Here is a 21,997-nt window from a genome sequence, read left to right on the forward strand (position 1 = left end):
GCGTGAGCAGCGAATTTATATACCCCGGCTAAACCCCAAAGAACAGGAAGTGACGCAACGTCCCGCCCTTGCAGCTGATTGCTCCAGCATCCTGTCAATCACCAGCCGCCTAGTTGCGGCTGGCTGGCCGCCCGCCCGCTAGCAGCGCGGGGAGCAGCCAGCCGCGTTGCGGTTCAGGGTTCAGGGTGGCCGCTGGGCGGGAGACGGCTGTCTGTTGTCCGACTGGGGACTAAGAGCCTGGGGTCGAATGCTGAGTGGGTGGGAGAGCGGGGACGGACTGAGGGAAGGCTGTGTAGCGCTGCGTAAAGCAACTGGTTATAGCGGGGAACAAGGGTGGGTCCTCCAGAGAGTTGGCGGGGTTCGGTGGGGGCTGTGGCCACTGCTGGGATGGCGTGGTCGTTTTGATCTCGTGCACTTCGCCGAGATTGCTGAGGTACTCGGCCATTCTCTTAAGTGTTTCCCCAAGGCGAACGAAGCCAGGCATTAAAACTCAACATTAGTCCGTGACGCACATGTTGCCAAAGGGTCGGATTAGAAGGCGCTTTAATTCCGATCACGCTTTAGCTCATGTGCGGATGAACGCAGTTCTCGGCCGATTTACACAATAGCCAGAAGCGTTGTCTCCCTATTCAAAAAGGGAAAAGCAACGTGGCGCCCAGCCTTGAAGGGCTCCGGCTTTACCTACCTCCCACCATGTGGCTCGCCAAGCCTCGGAGTTGGCCGAGCTCAGTAGCTGCCGTGAGGCACTGGCAACAACGTGCTCTATTAGGTCAACTGGTGGGAATTTATTCTGCAAAACTGTTTCTAGAACCTGCTTTATTAAATAGAATCTGAAATTGTTTGGGGGCGTAAATGGGTAGGGGAAATAGAGGGGACTATATGAAATCATCTCTGTGAAACTCTTGAATATTGTGAAGCACTATAGAATTTAAAGAATAGTCATTCAACAAAAAATGGTAAAAATTAAATATCTGAAATTGCGTGGAAATTAACAAGGATTCAGAGTGATGATTAGTCGTGATTTAGAGTCATGAATCTAATTTCAGTGATCAAGTAAAATGTAAAAGTTATCAAGTAGTAGTCAAACAGTTTAACCCCAGGTGGCAAAATTGTGGTAACAAAGTTGTGACTTTTACTTAGAAATATGGGAGGAAAAAACCCAACCTGACATAAAAATCAGCACTGTCACGAGACAAAGGACTTTTCCTTATCATCCTTAGAGAAAGACTTCCTCAACTATAAGTGAAATAAGACAATGTTGTAAGCATGAAAAACTTAATGAAGAAGATGTAGTGTGAGTGTGTACTCTAGAGTCCCTGCTGGGTAGTTAGTACTTGTCTTACAAGAACATGAATTTGTTCACATTTCTATGTCAAATCTGCTGAAAGAAGCTGTATTGTGCAGAAGGTACATACAGCTACTCTTGCCATGTTTTTAAAAGCATCCAACTCAGACTGGGGATTGGGACAAAAGATAATGACTTGCCCATTTTATTATAATAATAATTCAAAGAATCTGGTGGTTATACTTGGAATAAAGATAAAAGAAGTATTTATGTGTTTTACAAGCTATTCAATTATTTGATGGTTGCTTATTGAAATGAAGACTTAGTCTACTAAACCACCTCAAACACTAATTGTGGTATAAACATAATTTGGCTTGTAATTGCTTATAATTAGTTGCTTTTCCATTACTATTATGCTTTTTCCCAAGGTAATTTTAAGTGAATATAAAAGTGCCAAGAATCTTGGCAAGGTAAGGCCTTGTTAATTTGATACGGAATAATTTAAATGCTGTCTACCAACTGAACTGATCTTTTGTAAAATATATTATCTTTCTTAAGCATCATTACTATCATGAAGCTCAAAGTCTCTTGTACTAATTACCAAGTTAGTCAGTTAATCTAACTATTTCACTGAACTTAATATGTCCAAAACACATCTGTCATTCCTTTATCATCAGCCCTGTTTCTGTCACTGAAGATCTTTCCCACTTCACCAGTTTAAAAACAAAAAATTCTTAACATTTTTTGCTTTGCACGTGAAGGATTGCCTCAAGAACTTAAAGTGAGTCCCATCCCCCAGACCTTCTTGCTGCTGCTGCTGCTAAGTCACTTCAGTTGTGTCCGACCCTGTGCGACCCCACAGATGGCAGCCCACCAGGCTCCCCCATCCCTGGGATTCTCCAGGCAAATACTGGAGTGGGCTGCCATTTCCTTCTCCAACGTGTAAAAGTGAAGTCGCTCAGTCATGTCTGACTCTTAGCGACCCCATGGACCGCAGCCTACCAGGCTCCTCCGTCCATGGGATTCTCCAGGCAAGAGTACTGGAGTGGGGTGCCATTGCCTACTCCGCCAGACCTTCTTAAGGCACCTCAAATTGTACTCCTTACCCCTCATTCTTTTGAATAATCCTTCCTATTGAAATCTTACCCAAATTTTAAAAAATCCTTACTTGACCCCACTTCTGCCTTCAGCTAACACCCAATTTTTCTGCCCTCCTTCACAGCAAAACTCCCTAAAAGACATAGCTATACTTTCCAGTCTCTACCCTCATGTCTTCTTCAAACCCTTGAAATGGATATTTCTCAAAGCCCACATCTTGTCAAAGCCAGTGGTTCAAATAATGGTGTTGGTCCGCATTTAACTCGTTCAATAGCTTGTGATACAACTAACTATTACCTTGCTTCTTGAAACAATTCTCTAGACTTTTGTGACACCTCTCTTCTTTGGTTTTCCTTTGACACATGTGGATCTTATCCAACACTCCCATGCCCTTGGCTTCCTCTCTGCTACTTCTCCATGTGCACTTTCTTCCTGAGTGACCTGGTTCACCCAGTCCATGGCTTTGTGACATCCATATACTAGTGACTTTCAAATCTGTATCTCCAGCCCAGTCATCTCTTTTGAATTCCAGATCTTTGGGACACTTGCCTACCTGACGTTTCTGTTTGAATGTCTAATAAGCACCTTGAAGTTAATGTGGCTAAGAGAGCCATTCCTTTTCATGCAAAACTTGCCTGCTCTTCACAAAAAGAAAAATAAAATACCCAGCTGTTCTCCACTCAAGCTTCCTGGCTGACCTCTCTGCTCTGCTCTTGTCTGTGTATGGTCCATCCTTCTAGCAGCAACTATCTTATTAAGTAGTGGTTGCTCAAGCCCAAAGTCACTCTTGATTCTACTCTTTCCTGCTTTCCTATCAATCCAATCTATCATTAGCCTTGTGATGATATTCCTAAAACATTTCAAGTGTTCCTTTTCTATCTTCGCTACTACCTTAGTTGAGAACACTGAAATTCATTCCCCTGGACTACCGCAGTAGTTTTCTAAACAATCTCTCTGCTTACACTTTGGTCCTCTCAGATGATTTACCACTGAGCAGCAAGAGTGATTTTTTTAAGTCCAATTATGATATTATGACACTTCTCTTATTTTAATATTGTAAAATTCTCCAATGGTTTCCCATGACACTTAAAATAAAAATGGCCTACCTTAGCCTTGAAACCTCTATATGATCTGGTCCCAGACTAATTCTCCAAGCTCATCTCTACCATTCATTCTCTGTTCCCAGCCATACAACTATACGCCAATAAAATTTTTTTTTAAATAAAAATATAAAATTTGCATTTTCTGAGGATAAATATTTATAGAAATTCAGTTATTTTGTTTATTGCTTATGGTAAAATTTTGAGTAGTATGGGAAGTATGTTCTTTTGAATATTTAATTTATAAATTCTTAGAGAAAATTAGCCCTATTCTCCCCTCCCCCCAGGTCTAAGGGTTAATATCAGAAAGCAGAATCAAGTTTATATCCCAGAGTTTGGAGGTTTCTACTCAGTATAAACTCAGTAGCTCAAGTGAAAGAACTTACCTATTGACATTTGAGGCTCATTTTGATTAAAAATAAACACAACTTGGTCTTCCTATGGTGAGGTCCACAAGACCGGAAACCAACAGCTTACCATCTGTTTTGTGGTGCTGCACGCTTAAATACTAATAGCCAACTATCAGTCATTTGAAGAAAGTCTTCAATGTTTGAAAAGAGACCAAAGTAAATATTAATAGGAAAAAAAAGAAAACAAAAAGCAAAATAATTATAGGAAGTAGAAACAAACTTCTAAGAAAAAAGACCATAATTATACTCCATAGGGATGAGAGAAGATAGTCTATCCATAAAAACCAAACCAAACAAAAACGGAATACTAAATAAACAAGAAACATTCAAAGAACAACAACAACAAAAATAAAAGAAAACAGTGCTTGGAAATTAAAAACAGGATAGCTGAGAGTGTTTAAAAAAAAAAAGTGGGGGATAAATTTAATGAAATCTCTGAGAAAATAGGAAAAGCCAGAATTGAAAGACAGGAGAGAAAAGAAAGAACATTAGTTGATCAATCCAAGAGTCCCCAAACTCAAATAATAAGAGTTCTAGAAAGAAAGAATAGGGAGGAGGTGACTATCAAAGAAATAATAATAAACATTTCAGAACAGAAGGACATTGATTGAAAGGACTCCCCTATTACCTCATACAATAAATGAAAAAAAAAATCCAAACCAAGATACATAATTGTGAAATTTCAGAACACTTTGCATAAAGATTTTTAAAGTTTCCAAGACCAAAAAAAGGGTCAAAATCAGAAGATAAAGAATCAGAGAGCGCTGGACTTTTCAATAGCAGCATTGGAAGCTTAAAGACAGGGGAGCAACACCTTTAAACTTTTTGGGAAAATGTATTTTTACCTGAAAACTCCATACCTAGTCTCAAGCAGTACCTAGGCTGGTTTGCTTTCATTTTTCTTTTTTGTCAATTATTTATTCTTTTGTTGAGATATAATTGACTTATAACATTATATTAGTTTCGGGTGTACAATATAATGATTTGATATTTATATACATTGCAAATAAGTCTAGTTATCATTTGCTACCATCAATAGTTACAAAAAATTTTTCTTTTTCTTGTGATGAGGACTTTTAAGATTGACTCTTAAAAAAAAAGATTGACTCTTTCAGCAACTTTCAAATATGTAATACAGTATTATTAACTATAGTTGCCATGCTGTACATAATTAGTACCTTAGTTTCTTGATAGACACTGTGCTAAATTGAATGCACTAGTAAAAGCAAATTGTCATTACAACTTATTATAACCTATTAAAAACTAATTAACAAAAGCAAGTGATCCTTATAAACTATTAAAAATCTGAAGCCAAATGTGATTGTTCTGTTTTCATCACAGATAGAATGGTATCATAGTTAGGGTGTGCATGCATTCTAAGTCTCTTCAGTCATGTCTGACTCTTTGTGACGCTATGGACCATAGCCTGTCAGGCTCCTTTGTCCATGGAATTCTCAAGGCCAGAATACTGGAGTGGGTTGCCATGCCCTCCTTCAGGGGACCTTTGCCACCCAGGGATTGAACTGGTATCTCTTATATAAGTTTCCTGCATTGGCCGGTGGGTTCTTTTTACCACTAGTACCACCTGGGCAATGGAACCAAAATATTAAAGAATTAAGTTCTATTCATGGCTTTTTCTCTTGTACTCTTCTTGTTTGAGAAAGACAATTAAAGGAATAACTGGATCAATAAACTATCAGTATTGATATGTTGGGCTTCCCTGGTGGCTCAGTTGGTAAAGAATCCACCTGCAATGTAGGAGACCTAGGTTCAATCCCTGGGTTGGGAAGATCTCCTAGAGGAGGGCATGGCAACCCACTCCAGTATTCTTGCCTGGAGAATCCCAATGGACAGAGGAGCCTGGCGGGCTCCATGGGGTCACAAAGAGCCGGACACGACTGAGCGACTAAGCACTCATCGATATGTTATCTCTCTTAGGAAGTCTTTATTTGGAGCTTTAGAACAAAAGCTTTTCTGGCACCTAGAAACAGCTTTTAGTTGGTTACTAAAAGCTTCCTCTCATCCTGGACACTAGAAAATTCCTTGGGAAACAAGTAGCCTTAGTATACCCCCCTCCCATTTTTAACAGACTAAGCTATACCTACCATATACCAGAATCCTACCTTGTTTTGGAATAAGGAGAATATGCTGATGTGATTAGACTCTTCTGTCTTCCATAGCCTGAACTTCCAACTTGAAAGAAACAAAAAAACAACTGAGAAAGTCTAATTTCAACATATCCTGTATCTGGGAACTTGAGATAGTAATTGTTTCATTCTTACCCACATGCCCTTCTGGGAGAGTCAGCCCCACCCACAGTCCATGGTAGGGGCAGCCCTATGGGCATTAGACCTTGTCTCCCGAGCCACAGCTGATTGGAACAGTGGAGAACACCAAGGTTTTTTTGTGTGTGATCAGTTGATTCCAAAGACCTAGATACTGAGTAACTCCATGGAGGGTGTAGAGCATAAGGTGAGGTGGACTCAGGACAGGCAGTCATTTTTATGCCTTATGCATGCAAATAAAGAGAGAAAACTGGTCTTCAGAAATACCCCATAACCTAGATGTGCCAAAGGAAGCAGAAATCATACAGCCTTAGAGAAAGAGAACAGTGGTCTGTTAGATTTGACCATTTCTATATTTGTGTTTGGTATCCAAGAGATTTCCCTCTGGATTTCTAACTCAATGCTTTTTCAGTTCAGTTCAGTTCAGCTCAGTTGCTCAGTCGTGTCTGACTCTTTGCGACCCCATGAACTGCAGCATGCCAGGCCTCCCTGTCCATCACCAACTCCCGGAGTCCACCCAGATCCATGTCCATCGGAGTCAGTGATGCCATCCAGCCATCTCATCCTCTGTCGTCCCCTTCTCCTCCTGCCTTCAACCTTTCCCAGCATCAGGGTCTTTTCAAATGAGTCAGCTCTTTGCATCAGGTGGCCAAAGTACGGGAGTTTCAGCTTCAACATCAGTCCTTCCAATGAACACTCAGGACTGATCTGCTTTAGGATGGACTGGTTGGATCTCCTTGCAGTCCAAGGGACTCTCAAGAGTCTTCTCCAACACCACAGTTCAAAAGCATCAATTCTTCAGCGTTCAGCTTTCTCTATAGTCCAACTCTCACATCCATACATGACCAGTGGAAAAACCATAGCCTTGATTAGATGGAACTTTGTTGCTTTTTACATGAATTAATTTAATATAGCTTCTTTTTGCTTATAACCAAAGAATCTTTGACTCAACAGTTGTTAAATATGCATTTTTGGAACCCCACACTTCTACATTTTCGTACCTCTCGTAACCCATTTTAAGTTGGTTGTGGGCACGGAAATATCAGAGAGGAGAAGACATTTCTTTTGTAATGTCCCACAGAAGAGATGCCTGGATCCTTCTAGTCACAGGGATTCAGAGGTACTTAAAGGATCAACTTCTTCAAGACTCAGTCTGCTTTTCAGCAGTTCTGGTAGATGCTAGAAGAAACCAGATGACCAGCCACCTTACTAATAACTTATATAATTTGATACCATTTATCAATTTATAATTATGTCAAACTATAGTTTGGGAGTAAATATTGTTATAAAGTTATCAAATGTATTATGGTTTGTTACACTTCCCTGGTGGCTCAGACGGTAAAGAGTCTGTCTCCAATGCTGGAGACCCGGGTTCTGATCCCTGGGTTGGGAAGATCCCCTGGAGAAGGAAATGGCAACCTACTCCAGTACTCTTGCCTGGAAAATCCCATGGACAGAGAAACCTGGTAGGCTACAGTCCATGGGGTCACAGAGTCGGACACGACTAAGCGACTTTACTTACTTACTTTACTTATTATTTCAGTACTGTTTTATAAAATAAATCTATTAAATCTTAGTTGCCAGTTCTTAATGGTCATGTATGGATGTGAGAGTTGGACTGTGAAGAAAGCTGAGTGCCAAAAAATTGATGCTTTTGAACTGTGGTGTTGGAGAAGACTCTTGAGAGTCCCTTGGACTGCAAGGAGATCCAACCAGTCCATCCTAAAGGAGATCAGTCCTGGGTGTTTATTGGAAGGACTGATGCTGAAGCTGAAACTTTGGCCACCTCATGTGAAGAGCTGACTCATTGGAAAAGACCCTGATGCTGGGAGGGATTGGGGGCAGGAGGAGAAGGGGACGACAGAGGATGAGATGGCTGGATGGCATCACTGACTCGATGGGCATGAGTCTGAGTAAACTCCGGGAGTTGGTGATGGACAGGGAGGCCTGGTGTGCTGTGATTCATGGGGTTGCAAAGAGTCAGACACGACTGAGCGACTGAACTGAACTGAACCATCAGTTTTTCTGTAGATTTAATACAAACAGTTATAGGTTGGTTTGTTGTTGTTGTTGTTGTTGCTTTTTAATGTTTTTAGTATTTATTTGACTGTGGTTGGTCTTAGTTGCCACATGTGGGAGCTAGCATCTAGTTCCCTGACTAGGGATTGAACGCAGGCCCCCTGCATTGGGAGCTCAGAATCTTAGACACTGAACCACCAGAGAAGTCCCCAGTTACAGTTTTTAAGTATACATGCACATTTTTAGAAATTCTTCACTTACTTCCTTGGTCTCAGGATTTTTAAAATTCTGGAGGAAAATAAGGAATTTTGCAAAAAACAAATTGAATGTGACTGAACTATCAACCTTGTTAGATTTTATGTGATAGAGCAGATTCTAAAACAATAGTAGGGGGATTTCCCTGGACTTCCCCAGTGGCTAAGATTCCATTCCCAGTGCAGGGGGCCCAGGTTCCACCCCTGGTCAGGGGACTAGATCCCACATGCTGAAACTAGGAGTTCAGATGCTGCATTCTGTGTAAAATAGTGAACCCATGCAGTTCAAAATCACATTGTCCAGGGATCAACCGTATATACTTTGTGTGTATGTGCTCAGTCGCTCTGTTGTGTCCAACTCTTTGTGACCAGGTGCCTCAGTCCATAGAGTCTTCCAGACAAGAATACTGGAGTGGGTTGCCATTTCCTTCTCCAGGGCATCTTTCTGACACAGGGATCAAACCTGTGGCTTCTCCGTCTCTTGCATTGGCAGGAGGATTCTTTACCACTGAGTCACCTGGGAAGCCCAAGTATATACTTTCCTCATTCAGAATTATGATTAACTAATAATTAACACTCAAGGAGTATTTACTTTATTGACTCAGATTTACACTTATGTCTAAGGAGTTATTATATAGAAAGGAGTGATACCTTTCCCTTCTGCACTCATTTATTTTCCTTTTCCTGCACCTTAGAGACTTACATGAAAGTGAGTTGTAACTCATTTAAATTCTAATCTCCAGTGTGAAGTAGTTTATTGCTTAACTCAACAAGGCTCTAACCCGGAGTGTGAGAAGGGGAGTGTCAACATTTCCCAACAGCAAGGACTTGAGCAATTAAGGTGTGGTACTAAAGAGCCCCATTCCAGTAAAACATGTTCCTGCTCTGCATCTTCTACTATGCAGTAAACAAATACATTTGTTCTAATCCTCAAATAAAGGGAAAAAACTAGAAAGAAAAAAAACACCATCCAAAACCAAAAGTCATCTATAGCCTCAGAAAATTCCTGGACATAAACTATCAGTCACTGGATTTTCCTTCATCCCTGCCAAGTTCCACAGCCTCTGAGCAGGTTTCCCAACAGGAGAAGAGAGAGGAGGGGCAGAAAAACGTTGCTAAGTAACACGCGGGGTACAGTTGTGCAGTGGGCCTATCAGATGACACAGTCTTGAGCTTTGTGCTGGTTCACAGTCATTCCACGATGTAATACAAGAGCTGCAGTATTATGTAGATACAGAGAGGCAAGATAGATCATTCCTAACCCCAGTGGTTACTTCCGAAAGATCAGGTAGTTTAAGAAAGATACGGTTATTTACACCTATGAATTTTTCTTGTTAGTCTTATTTTCCCTTGGAACATTTTCAGGGGTAGGTATCATCTTTTTTGTATTTGTGAATTAACAAATTAGTTCAATCACTTATTCATTCAACAACTATTCATCCAGTACCTATTAAGGCATTGTTACAACTTAAGTATTAAAATTGAGACTCACTGATATCATGAATTTTCTTTAGAAGTTGGTTATAAAAATGAAAAAAAAAGAGAGAAAAAGCATAAAGATCAAAATCAGAAATTCCTTAAAATATTTATTATTGTTGCATTTTATTTTTAAGCTTAGAATATATGCTTTTATTTAATATGCTATGAGTTACAAAAACATGCTTTTCCTGATTATTATGGAAAGTGGAGAGGAAATCCAAACATGAATAGCTACATAATACACATTGGAAAAGACATTGTTATAGACGCAGTTACCAGAATTCCCTTTTAAAGAAGGCACTCTTGTTTTGTAATCCAATTTATACACATTTTAAAAAGCATAGTATTGTCTAAAGTGACCTGTGCCTGTTATTTACTTATGCATATTTATCCCCTATTCTATACCTAGGATAAGTTTACTTTTTGGGGGGGCAAATTTATTATGCCTAAAATATATACACAGTGCTAATATTTATTGAGCATCTAATTTATACAAGCTAGAGTGATGTTAATTATGCATGCTTTGTCTCCTTTACGTTTTAAGAAGTAGATTCTGTCATCATCTCCACTCTACAAATAGTAAAACTAAGGTTAAGTAAGTTGTCTAAAGTCATACAGCTTGACTTACAAGAAGCAGACCCGGGCAGTCTGTCTCTAGAACCCTCCCCATGAATCACTATACTATACAACTCCCCATGAGCTTCATTGTATTTCCTGATCAAAATTTCATATGGTACATTAAGATGTTCCTAACAAGAGTGTTGAACTAGAGAACTCTCTCTTCTGTCCATTCTTCCCCTCTGGTAACCAGAAGTTCATTTTGAGTCTATGAGTCTGTTTCTTTTTCGTAAACAAGTTTATTTGTGTAATTTCAGATTCTGGATACAAGGGACGTCATACAGTAGTTCTCCTTCTCTGACTTCCTTCACTTAGCATAACACTGATTCACTGAGTCTTGACTGGACCCAGGAATCTTGTTGCTAACCATCTCTTAGGTAAATCTTACTATTTGGGGTAGGAAATCTCTCTGCTATGTCTGTTTTCATATGTTCTCTTTGTCTTTGGCATTCTGAAGTTTCATCATGATATGACTAAGTATGGATTTTGACTAGGCACAAGTTCTTTTTAGTCTACTTCAAATTGATCGAGATTCTTGGACATGTGGATTAATGTCTGTGGTAGGCAGAATAACGAACCCTCAAAGATGTCCAAGTCGTAATCTTCAAAACCTGTGACTGTTAGGCTACCTGACAAAGAGAGATTAAGGTTGCAAATGAAAATAAGATCGCTAATCAGATGACTTTAGAGAGATTATCTTGGATTATCCAAGTGGGCCCAATTTAATCACAAAGGTCCTTCATTATGGAAAAGGGAGGCAGAAAAGGAAGGGTCAGAAATTATCTAATATGAGAAAAACTTGACCTGCTGTTGCTACTTCTGAAGATGGAGGAAGAGGGCCAGGAACCAAGGAATACAGGCAGCCTCTAGCAGCCTCAGAGGCTTCCCAGATGGCTCAGTGATAAAGAGAATCCACCCGTCAATGCAGGATCCTCAGGAGATGTGGGTTTCGTCCCTGGCTTGAGGGAATCCCCTGGAGAAGGGCATGGCAACCCACTCCAGTATTCCTGCCTGTAGAATCCCATGGACAGAGGAGCCTGACAGGCTACAGCCCATAGGGTCACAAAGAGTTGGACATAGCTGAGCAATTGAGCACACACACACACAGAAGCTGCAAAGGTCAGGAAAACAGATGCTTTCCTGGAGACTCCAGAAAGGAACACAGACTTGCCAGTATCTTGCTTTTAGCTCAGTGAGACGTGAACTGGACTTCTCACCTACAGAATTGTAAGATAATAAATTTGTGTGGTTTTAAGCCATTAAGGTATGGTAATTTGTTATTAAATACATTGTGGTAGGAAACTAGTATAGCTTCTCTCACCATTTCTGGAAAAATTTCAGCCATTATCACTTTTAATATTGCCTCTTCATTGTTTCTCTTCTTTTGGAACTCTGATTCAACGTGTATCAACCTTTTAATTCATTTTTCGTGGCTCATAATCTTGCTTTTGGATCTGCTCTCTATTACATTCTTTAGATCTATTTTCCAGTGTACTAATTCTCTTTTCAGTTACATTTCTAATGATGTTTAACCTGATCATTAAAATTTTCATTCAACAATAACATATTTCATTTTTAGAGGTCTTATTTGGTTCCTTTGCAAACTTCATTGGTCACTTTTTTAAAAAACATTTTCTTGTTTCTTATTCAAATTTTCAACCTTATTTTTTTATTTCTTTGAAGATAATAACACACTTATTTTATATTCTGTAACAATCTAATATCTGAAGCTTTTCTGTAAGAAAGTGTTATAGTCAATCATGACCGACTCTTTGTGACCACATGGGCTGTAGCTTGTCAGGCTCCTCTGTCCATGGAATTCTCCAGGCAAGAATACTGGAGTGGGTAGTCATTCCCTTCTCCAGGGCATCTTCCTAAACCAGGGACTGAACCCGGTCTCTTGGACTGCATGCAGATTCTTTACTATCTGAGCCTCTAGGGGAGCTTTCCTTAAATTGCTTCTAATTCATGATACCTTGTTTTCTGGTGGGTTTTATACATTGACTTAAAGCTCATGGTTCCTGTGGGAACTGTTTGAGGCTGGAGTTGAAGGATGTTCTCCAGAGAGGACATTCTTTTCCTTATACTAGCTGCCTAACAGTATTACCAATTTAGGACAAATCTAATATAAATTTTCAGTATAAAGTGTTTGGGACCACCTGGACATTAAGAACTGTGAAAGGGTTGAGATTTTACCCTTCCACAGTTAGCCTGCCATAATTGCACGAATTTTAGCAGAAGACATGTGACCCTTGAGTCAGAGACTAAGGACAGGTTATTACTCAAAGCAGTAACAGTAGCCAGAGTGTCAGCATTTGTGTTGGTTCCTCACATCCCAATTCCCACAGGGCACACAATGTGGGTTAGATGCAGTAAGTTGCATTACCGAAAAGGAACAATGAACTTATAGAACATGGATATTTTATGATGGGCAGAAAACATGCCTGCCTTTTTTTCACAGAGGTAGACATTATGGCTGTCTTCCAAGATTGTAAGCAAATCTGTCTCCAGAGGGAGATACTATCATTTTCCTCCAAAACCATATAAACTGTTGAAAAGACAGTCTGGAACAAAGACAGTTCCAGAAACTTGAGACAGTCATGAAGAATTCTCTCTTAAGAGGAGGTAGTTTTAATTGGGCCACGAATCTCTGCTTGTGTTTGCAAATTATTAGTATAGCTTTTCCTTCCCTTCTATCCAGAGCCAAGGTCAAGACTGGTAAGGTGTCCAAGTTTGCATGTATATATGTATATATTTGTGAGAATCTCCTATTAGATACCCTACCTTGACTAGGATCTTGGATTTGTCTCCTGTCCCTACATCCTTCGTGAGCATCAGAACTCTAGTTCATCAGAATTTAGAAGATACTCCCCCATAAAATCTTCCTTTTATGCATGTTTACCTCTCCAAATCCCTGCTTTCACTTGGCATTTGGCCTTTCTTAACTTTTTGCTAATTCAATAATATATTTGAACAGATGTTTCTTATGTTCTATCCAGTTTTGTGTGTGTGTGTATGTGAGAGAGAGAGAGAGAGAGAGAGAAAGAGAGAGAGAGAGTTATTCTGTGTCTCTAATCTCCCATACTGCCAGGATGGCTAAAATGGAGGGAAGATAATAATGACTGAAGTTCAGGGTATCATGAGTCATCTGTATGAGTGCTGGATTCATCCAGAAAGCTGGCAGGCTTAGACAAGAATATACTTAACCAACATGATTAGGAAATGAGGTTTTTTAGTTAACTAGATTTTTCCACTAGTTATCTGAAGAACTGTCTGCTCCAAGAGTAATATCACCCCACAAAGGCTGTTATACACAGGAAGCAAAGCTTCAGTTTTTTCGGAGTTGTATGTAGTCACTGCACACAGGTGAGAAAAAGGAGGGAAAGGGGCAGGGCACAACCTTTAAAAAATAACACTGCTGTTGAAGATAAGACTGGTTAGAACTGATTAGACCCAAGATGGTGGAAGATTTGACTTCCAGTAGACCTTGAGTAGACCTCCAGTAGATTTGACCTCCAGTAGACCTTCATTATACGCTTATTGTAATACAGAAGCATGGTAAATCACACACCCACGGGTCAAGACAGTTCCAAGGCTGACCATAAAAGAACAAAAAGTGGATGGCGGTCCAATACCTGGAAATCTCTGTCCCTTCTCCAAAACAGATGGAATAATCCTCTCATTCCTTAGCCTATGAAATTACTCAGCCCATATAAAGTAACAACCCTGTATTCTGGGCCCTCACTTTCTGAGATGGCCCACACACTGTCTATGGAGTGTGTATCTCCTTAAATAAATCTGCTTTAACACTTAGTTCTCAGAGCAGAGCCCCCTTGCCTGCCCACTTAAATCCCTCACAAGTGTCCTATATTAACACAACTACTTCTTGCCTATCACTTTGTTTCTCACTGAATTCCTTCTGCACTGAGGCATAAAGAACCTGAACTTCAGTAAGTCCAAACACCAGGTAAGTGATTTTAATTAAAAGACAGTGGGTTCCAGATGCAGATACAGAGAACAAACTTGTGGACACAGCAGGAGAAGGAAAGGGTGGGACAAATTAAGAGCATAGCATTGAAACATATACATGACCATATGGTAAAATAGAAAGCTGGCGGGAAGCTACTGTATAATATACGGAGCTCAACACAGCGCTCTGCGACCACCTAGAGGGGTGGGATGGAGTGGAGAATGGGAGCGAGGGCCACGAGGGAGGGAAATATGTAGACTTATTGCTGATTCATGTTGTATGGCAGGAACCAACACCGCGTTGTAAACCAATTATCCTCCAATTAAAAAATAAATTAAAAAAAAAAGACAGTGAGTTTGAGTCCCAGACTGTGGATTTTTCAAGTTTCAGTCTGAGTTTTGGCTGGGTTTGATGCTGAAGCTGAAACTCCAACACTTTGGCCACCTGATGCGAAGAGTTGACTCATTTGAAAAGATCCTGATGCTGGGAAGGATTGAGGGCAGGAGGAGAAGTGGAGGACAAAGGATGAGATGGTTGGATGGCATCACCAACTCAATAGACACCGACTTTTTGGGTGGACTCCGGAGTTGGTGACGGACAGGCAGGCCTGGCGTGCTGTGGTTCATGGGGTCGCAAAGTGACCGAACTGAACTGAACTGAACTGAATCCCATTTGAGGTGTGATTGGGTTTGAGTCTCAATGTGAAACTAGGTGTGTGGTTTCAGCTGTAGTCACTGATTATTTTGTTGGCAATTTTAGAAATGCTGCATGTATTCAATTTCATATTTTTGACATAGTAACTACTTAGTCACCTTTGACATAGTAGCTACTAGGTCACTGCAGGTGTTCAGACACTCTGAAAATTTACTCCTCAGTGTGGCCCACGATCAGCAGCATTGGCATCAGCACCACCTGCAGTGCAGACAAAAATGTAAATCTTAGTCCCCTGCCCAGTCCTACAAGAATCAGAATCTTCACTTTAGTCAGATCTTCAGATGGTTCCTTTGCACATTAATGTTTGAGAAGTACTGCCCTAGAAAAATACTTTAAAGGTACAGTTGCTTATGACTCTAACAGTAATAAAATTTGGAGGTGGTTATAATAGGATGGAGAAGGCATGGTTTAAATTGCAAGGAGATCAAACCAGTCCATCCTAAAGGAAACCAACCTGGAATATTCATTGGAAGGACTGATGTTGAAGCTGAAGCTCTAATGGCCACCTAAAGCTCTTTTGGCCACCTAAGACAAAGAGCTGACTCACTAGAAAAGACCCTGATGCTGGGAAAGATTGAAGGCGGGAGAAGAAAGGGGCAACAGAGGATGAGATGGTTGGGTGGCATCACTGACTCAGGGGACATGAGTCGGAGCAAACTCCAGGAGACAGTGAAGAATGGAGGATTCTGGCGTGCTGCAGTCCATGGGGTCTCTACGAGTCAGACACGACTTAGTGACTGAACAACAACAATAAGAAAAGAATCAGAATCTAGGAATTCTCTGTGGTCCAGTGGTCAGGACTCTGCGCTTTCATTACTGAGGGTGCAAGCTGAATCCCTGGTTGGGGAAGAAAACCATGTTGTATAGCAAAAAAAAAAAAAATCAGGATCTGAGGTCCACTCCTAAGTAACAGTGTGACAGTCAGCAAATAACTTAACATATCTAAATGTAGGACCTTATTTCACAAGGTTGTTAAAGGAATAAAAAAAAAAGTGCCTATGACAGGGCTTTCCTGCTGGCTCAGTGGTAAAGAGTCCACCTGCCAATGTGGGAGATGTTAGAAAACTTAATTTAGACAATCAGAGGAATATTTTATGTATCAGCTACCGGCAGGGATACTAAAACTTCAGTCAGAATTCTTCTAATTTCTATAGAAGGAAGAAATATTTTCTGGAAGAAAATATTCTTTTGTACCTACTAAGAGGGACCAACTCTTCATCAGCTTATATATATTATTAACTTTCTTTTTCCATGAGGTTCATTCTCAGTAAAATAAAGGAAACTAAAGGTATAAAACCTCTGAACTTAAGCCAGTTGATGTCATGTTTTATTACAATTTTAAAATGAAAATATAAACAAAATTAAAAAAATAAAATGAAAATATGAGCATAGAATTTCTATGAATTCACTAACAGTTTGAAATAAAAATGCATGATCAAAAATGTTTAAGAGATACTCTATATGAAAAACATTATGGCAAATTACCCACAGTCTATATACTATTGTGAGTTTTGCTTGTTTGATATTTACTCCACAATATGAATGGACATCCCTTCCTATTAATATGTTTCCCTAGTGGCTCAGACAGTAAAGAATCCGTCTGCAATGCGGCAGACCTGGGTTCGATCCCTGGGTTGGGAAGATCCCCTGGAGGAGGGCATGGCAACCCACTCCAGTATCCTTGCCTGGAGAATCCCATGGACAGAAGAGGTGCACTCCATGGTGTTGCAAAGAGTCAGATGCAACTGAGTGACTAACCACACAGCACAGTGAGATGGGAAAGAACAGGCCTGCAGTGCAGGAGACTGGGTTTGATCCCTGGGTCAGGAAGATCCCCTGGAGAAGGGAATGGCAACCCACTTCAGTATTCTTGCCTGGAGAATTCCATGGACAGAGGAACCTGGTAATACAAATTAGATTTATACCATTTTTTAAAAGTATTTCATTTTATTTATTTAATTTTTTGGTCATGTCCCAAGACATGTGTGATCTTAGTTCCCCAACAAGGAATCAAACCTGTGCCCCTGCACTGGCAGCACTGTGTTTGAACTGCCCGAGAAATCCCATAAACCATTCTTTTAAACAGCTATGGCATAATCCGCTGAAAGGATGTGCTATTAATTTAACCATATTTTAACTCTTTCTAATTTTTATCATAAAAACCATGGTCATGGACATCTTTGTACATATAACTTTGCACACCTGCCTGATTATCTTCTTTTTGTCCAGTTAAGTGAGTGTTTTATTTTTTCATTCTCCATATAGAATACTGATTTTATAACACTGAATAGTCTGATATGTACCATGACAGCAAAACTTTCACTTTCTGAAGGTGAAGGTGAAGACGCTCAATCGTGTCCGACTCTTTGCGACCCCACGGACTGTAGCCTACCAGGCTTCTCCGTCCAGGGGATTTTCCAGACAACAATGCTGGAGTGGGTTGCCATTTCCTTCTCCAGGGGATCTTCCCAACCCAGGGATTGAACCTGGATCTCCTGCATTGTAGACAGACACTTTACCGTCTGAGCTACCAGGGAAGCCCAGGATTTATCTTAGTTTCAACTAATAAAGAATTAACATTTCAGAACTGTTAATACTGATCAGTATCATTGCCTACATATATTGATCACCTGCCAAAGACACTAGCTTGCCTGATTACTTCTTTTTAAAACTGAAGTATAGTCAGTTTACAATATTGTCTTAGTTTCAGGTGTACAACAGTGATTTAGTTTTATATATACATATATTTTTTCAGATTATTTTCCATTATAGGTTATTATTACTTTGCCAGCAAAGGTCCGTCTGGTCAAGGCTATGGTTTTTCTAGCGGTCATGTATGGATGTGAGAGTTGGACTGTGAAGAAAGCTGAGCGCTGAAAAATTGATGCTTTTGAACTGTGGTGTTGGAGAAGACTCTTGAGAGTCCCTTGGACTGCAAGGAGATCCAACCAGTCCATCCTGAAGGAGATCAGTCCTGGGTGTTCATTGGAAGGACTGATGTTGAAGCTGAAACTCCAATACTTTGGCCACCTCATGCGAAGAGTTGACTCATTGGAAAAGACCCTGATGCTGGGAGGGATTGGGGGCAGGAGGAGAAGGGGACGACAGAGGATGAGATGGCTGGATGGCATCACTGACTCGATGGGCATGAGTTTGAGTAAACTCCAGGAGTTTGTGAGGCGTGCTGCAGGAGGCCTGGCGTACTGCAATTCATGGGGTCGCAAAGAGTCGGACACGACTGAACGACTGAACTGAACTGATAAGATATTGAATACAGTTCCCTGTGCTATATACAGTAAATCCTTGTTGCTTGATTACTTTTTTGAAAGTTCTCATAAGTAGAACTGTTAAGTCAAAAGAGATAATAATTTAAAATTTTAGGGACTCTGGGGGTCCAGTGGTTAAGAATCTGCCTGCCAATGCAGGGGACACAGATTCAACCCCTGGTCTCAGAGGATCCTCCCACATGCCACAGAGCAACTAAGGCTGTGTGCCACAACTACTGAGCCTGCACTCTAGAGCCCATGCTCCAAAACTACAGAAGCCACTGCAATGAGAAGCCGACACATGCAACAAAGAGTAGCTCCCACTCGCCACAACTAAAGAAAGCCTATGTGTAGCAACGAAGACCCAGCACGGCCGAAAAATAAAAAAATAAATAAAATAAAATTTTAAATTCATATTGCCAGAATGCTTCTGAGAAAGTATTTTTGTTGTTCAGTCACTAAGTCATGTCTGACTCTTTGCAAACGGACAACATGGACTGCGGCACACCAGGTTCACCTGTCCTTCACTATCTCCTGGCGTTCGCTCAAACTCATGTCCATTGAGCCAGTGATGCTATCTATCCATCTCATCCTCTGTCACCCCCTTCTCCTCCTGCCCTCAATCTTTCCCAACATCAGGGTCTTTTCCAATAAGCCAGCTCTTTGCATCAGGTGGCCAAAGTATTGGAGCTTCAGCATTAGTCCATCCAATGAATATGCAGGATTGACTGGTTTGATCTCCTTGCGGTCCAGGGGACTCTCAAGACTCTCAAGAATCTTCTCCAACACCACAGTTCATCAATTCTTTGGCGCTCAGCCTTCTTTGTGGTCCAATTCTCATATCCATATATGACTACTGGAAAAACCATAGCTTTGACTACATATGGATGTTTGTCAGCGAAGTGACATCTCTGCTTTTTAACACACTGTCTAGGTTTGACAAAGCCTTTCTTCCAAGGAGCAAGTGTCCTTTAACTTCATGGTTTCAATCACTGTCCTCAGTGATTTTGGAGAAAAGTATAACATTGCTCAGTTTCCTTTTCTTTAGTGAAAATCAAGCAGCAATAGTTGCCAATCACGAGAGGTGAAAAGTGATTCAGTAATTATTTAAGGCTGTGCTCTCAAAAGAAAGGGAGTGAGGGAAAAAGGATGAGTAGGGAAAAAGTTGTCATCCCGATCCCAAGGGGAGCACTGGAATATGACTTGCCCCACAAGGGGACCAATTTTTTGTACCACACTATCTGTTGGTCATTGGTGGTGAGCTGCCTCTGGCTAAGTACTATCTTGGATCAAACAGTTCCTTTTGTCAAGGGTCATTCTTTAGACTCTAGGGAAAGGAGAGCTGTGAACTTTTAGCTGCCAACACTCACAGAAGCTCCAGAATGGGTATACCTTCCTGTAGGGAATATTGATGGGTGTAGGTGAGTTGTGTCCCTTCAAGTTCATGTCCACCAGAACCTCAGAATGTGACCTTATTTGACAAATAGCTCTTTGTAGGATGTAATTAGTTATGAGATTGATGAGGCTCAGGACACACTACCTCAGCATATGGCACTTAGCGTATTTTCACCTGAAGGAGTTTGAGAAAACAGCAGAAGTAGGAACGTCATCGTGACCAATCCACCACTCCCAAAGCAGGCCAAAAAATTTTCTTGTGAAGGGTGCCTTCCCTATATCTAGAGGAAGGGAGCATTCTTGTTTCTTGAAGACAAAGGAATGCTGAGAAGAATATGAACAAACAAGTCTTGCTAGTTTTCCCCCATTTTACTATACTTACCCTATACACATCAAGTTTCCATATTCCTCCACAACTGTCCACTTTTCAGCAAGCCCGGAGTTGGTATACTATGAATCTTCAAAACTGTATATAAGTATATAGGTAAATTGACTAAATACTATTTATCCAACAATAATGATAAAATCGGGGCTTCCCAACTGGTACCAGTGGTAAAGAACCCGCCTGCCAATGCAGGAGGCATAAAGATGTGGGTTTGATCCCTGGGTTGGGAAGATCCCCTGGAGGAGGTAATGTCAATACACTCTAGTATTCTTGCCTGGAGGATCCCATGGACAGAGGAGCCTAGCAGGCTATCGTCCATGGGGTCACAAAGAGTCAGACACAACTGAAGTGACTTAGCATGCACATATGCAATAATAAAATCAATGGGAAGATATTAAACTCTTTCTGAGACTATTTAATCAAGCATATTCCAATTTTTCCCCCAGATCTATTTTACTGACAGTAGCTCCTAGCTTCAGTTTCAGTTTAATGAGTTCTTGCAATTAAGCTACTTAAAGCATTTTTTTTCTAGTGGATAAAATCATCTTTATTTAATTTCTTTAGATGTATTTATATCATCAAAACTAGTGTTATAAACTAGTGAATATAACAGAACAGAAACAGACTCTCTAATCAATAGATTAGAGAACAAACTAGTGGTTAGTAGTGAGGAGAGGAAAGGGGGAGGGGCAAGACAGAGGTAGAACATTAAGAGGTACAAACCGTTATACATAAAAATAAATAAGCTACAAGGATATATTGTATAATACAGGAGATGTTAGATAATATTTTACAGTAACTATAAAGGGAGTGTAATCTTTAAAAATTGTGAGTCATTGTTCTACACCTGAAACATATATAATATTGTAAATCAACTATACTTCAATTGAAAAATAAAGTGTAAAAGAAGTGCTACATTCCTTGATAATGGAGAAGGCTATGGATTTGTGGGGACAGGAAGTAATAGGATATCTTTGTTTCTTGCTCTCAATTTTATGGTGAACCTAAAACTGCTCTAAAAAATAAAGTTTATTAAAAAAGTAGTGCTGTATTCCCAATTTTATTGCCATGTTCATTTGGCTACTATAGCTAAGTCATATAGAAGAGGGATAAACTCTTTGGATACCTGCAGCATTCTTTTATTTAAAGATTGAGTATCAAAAAAAGGGAAGTGGGAGGAAATTATTTAGTATCTTAGGAGTACTATAAACAGTTAGGCACTGGATATTTATTAGTAAATAAAATAGAGCCTTTGCCTTCACATCATGATTCTTGCTTCTGGTTAAAGCTGGGGGACAGGGTGCTAAAACACATTTTCTTTCTGTTTCTCTTAAGATAACACTGAAGGAAAGATTCAGAATAAACCAGTAATGGAGAGACTAGATAATGAGCTTTATTATATTAAATTTTTTGCCATGCCTCAAGGCATTCAGGATCTTAGTTCCTCTACCAGGGACTGACCCCATGCTCCCTGCAGTGGCAGTGAGGAGTCCTAACCACTGGACTGCCAGAGAAGTCCCAAAAATATTTCTAAAAGACTACTCTGACAGATATAATAGAGGAAGCTGGAATCTTCATCTAAAAGGCTAGAGAGATGCAGGTGGTCTCCCATAAACCTCTGAGAAGTTCTGGGGCTGCTAGAATTGGCATACAAGAGAGAGCACCAACAGACATAAGAGCTGGGATGTTAGTTGGAGAATTGCATATAGGTGTGCTGAC

At 40.3% G+C, this 21,997-nt stretch overlaps 1 protein-coding gene across 1 annotated transcript in view; it reads left to right on the forward strand.

Moving 5' to 3' along the window:
* CDK19 (cyclin dependent kinase 19) overlaps positions 1 to 21,997 on the forward strand; it is a 265,331-nt gene that overhangs the window by 62,608 nt on the left and 180,726 nt on the right. The gene's annotated exons all lie outside the window — the stretch shown is intronic.

Source organism: Cervus elaphus, chromosome 28 (assembly GCF_910594005.1).
Source record: "Cervus elaphus chromosome 28, mCerEla1.1, whole genome shotgun sequence".
Classification (NCBI taxonomy): domain Eukaryota; kingdom Metazoa; phylum Chordata; class Mammalia; order Artiodactyla; family Cervidae; genus Cervus; species Cervus elaphus.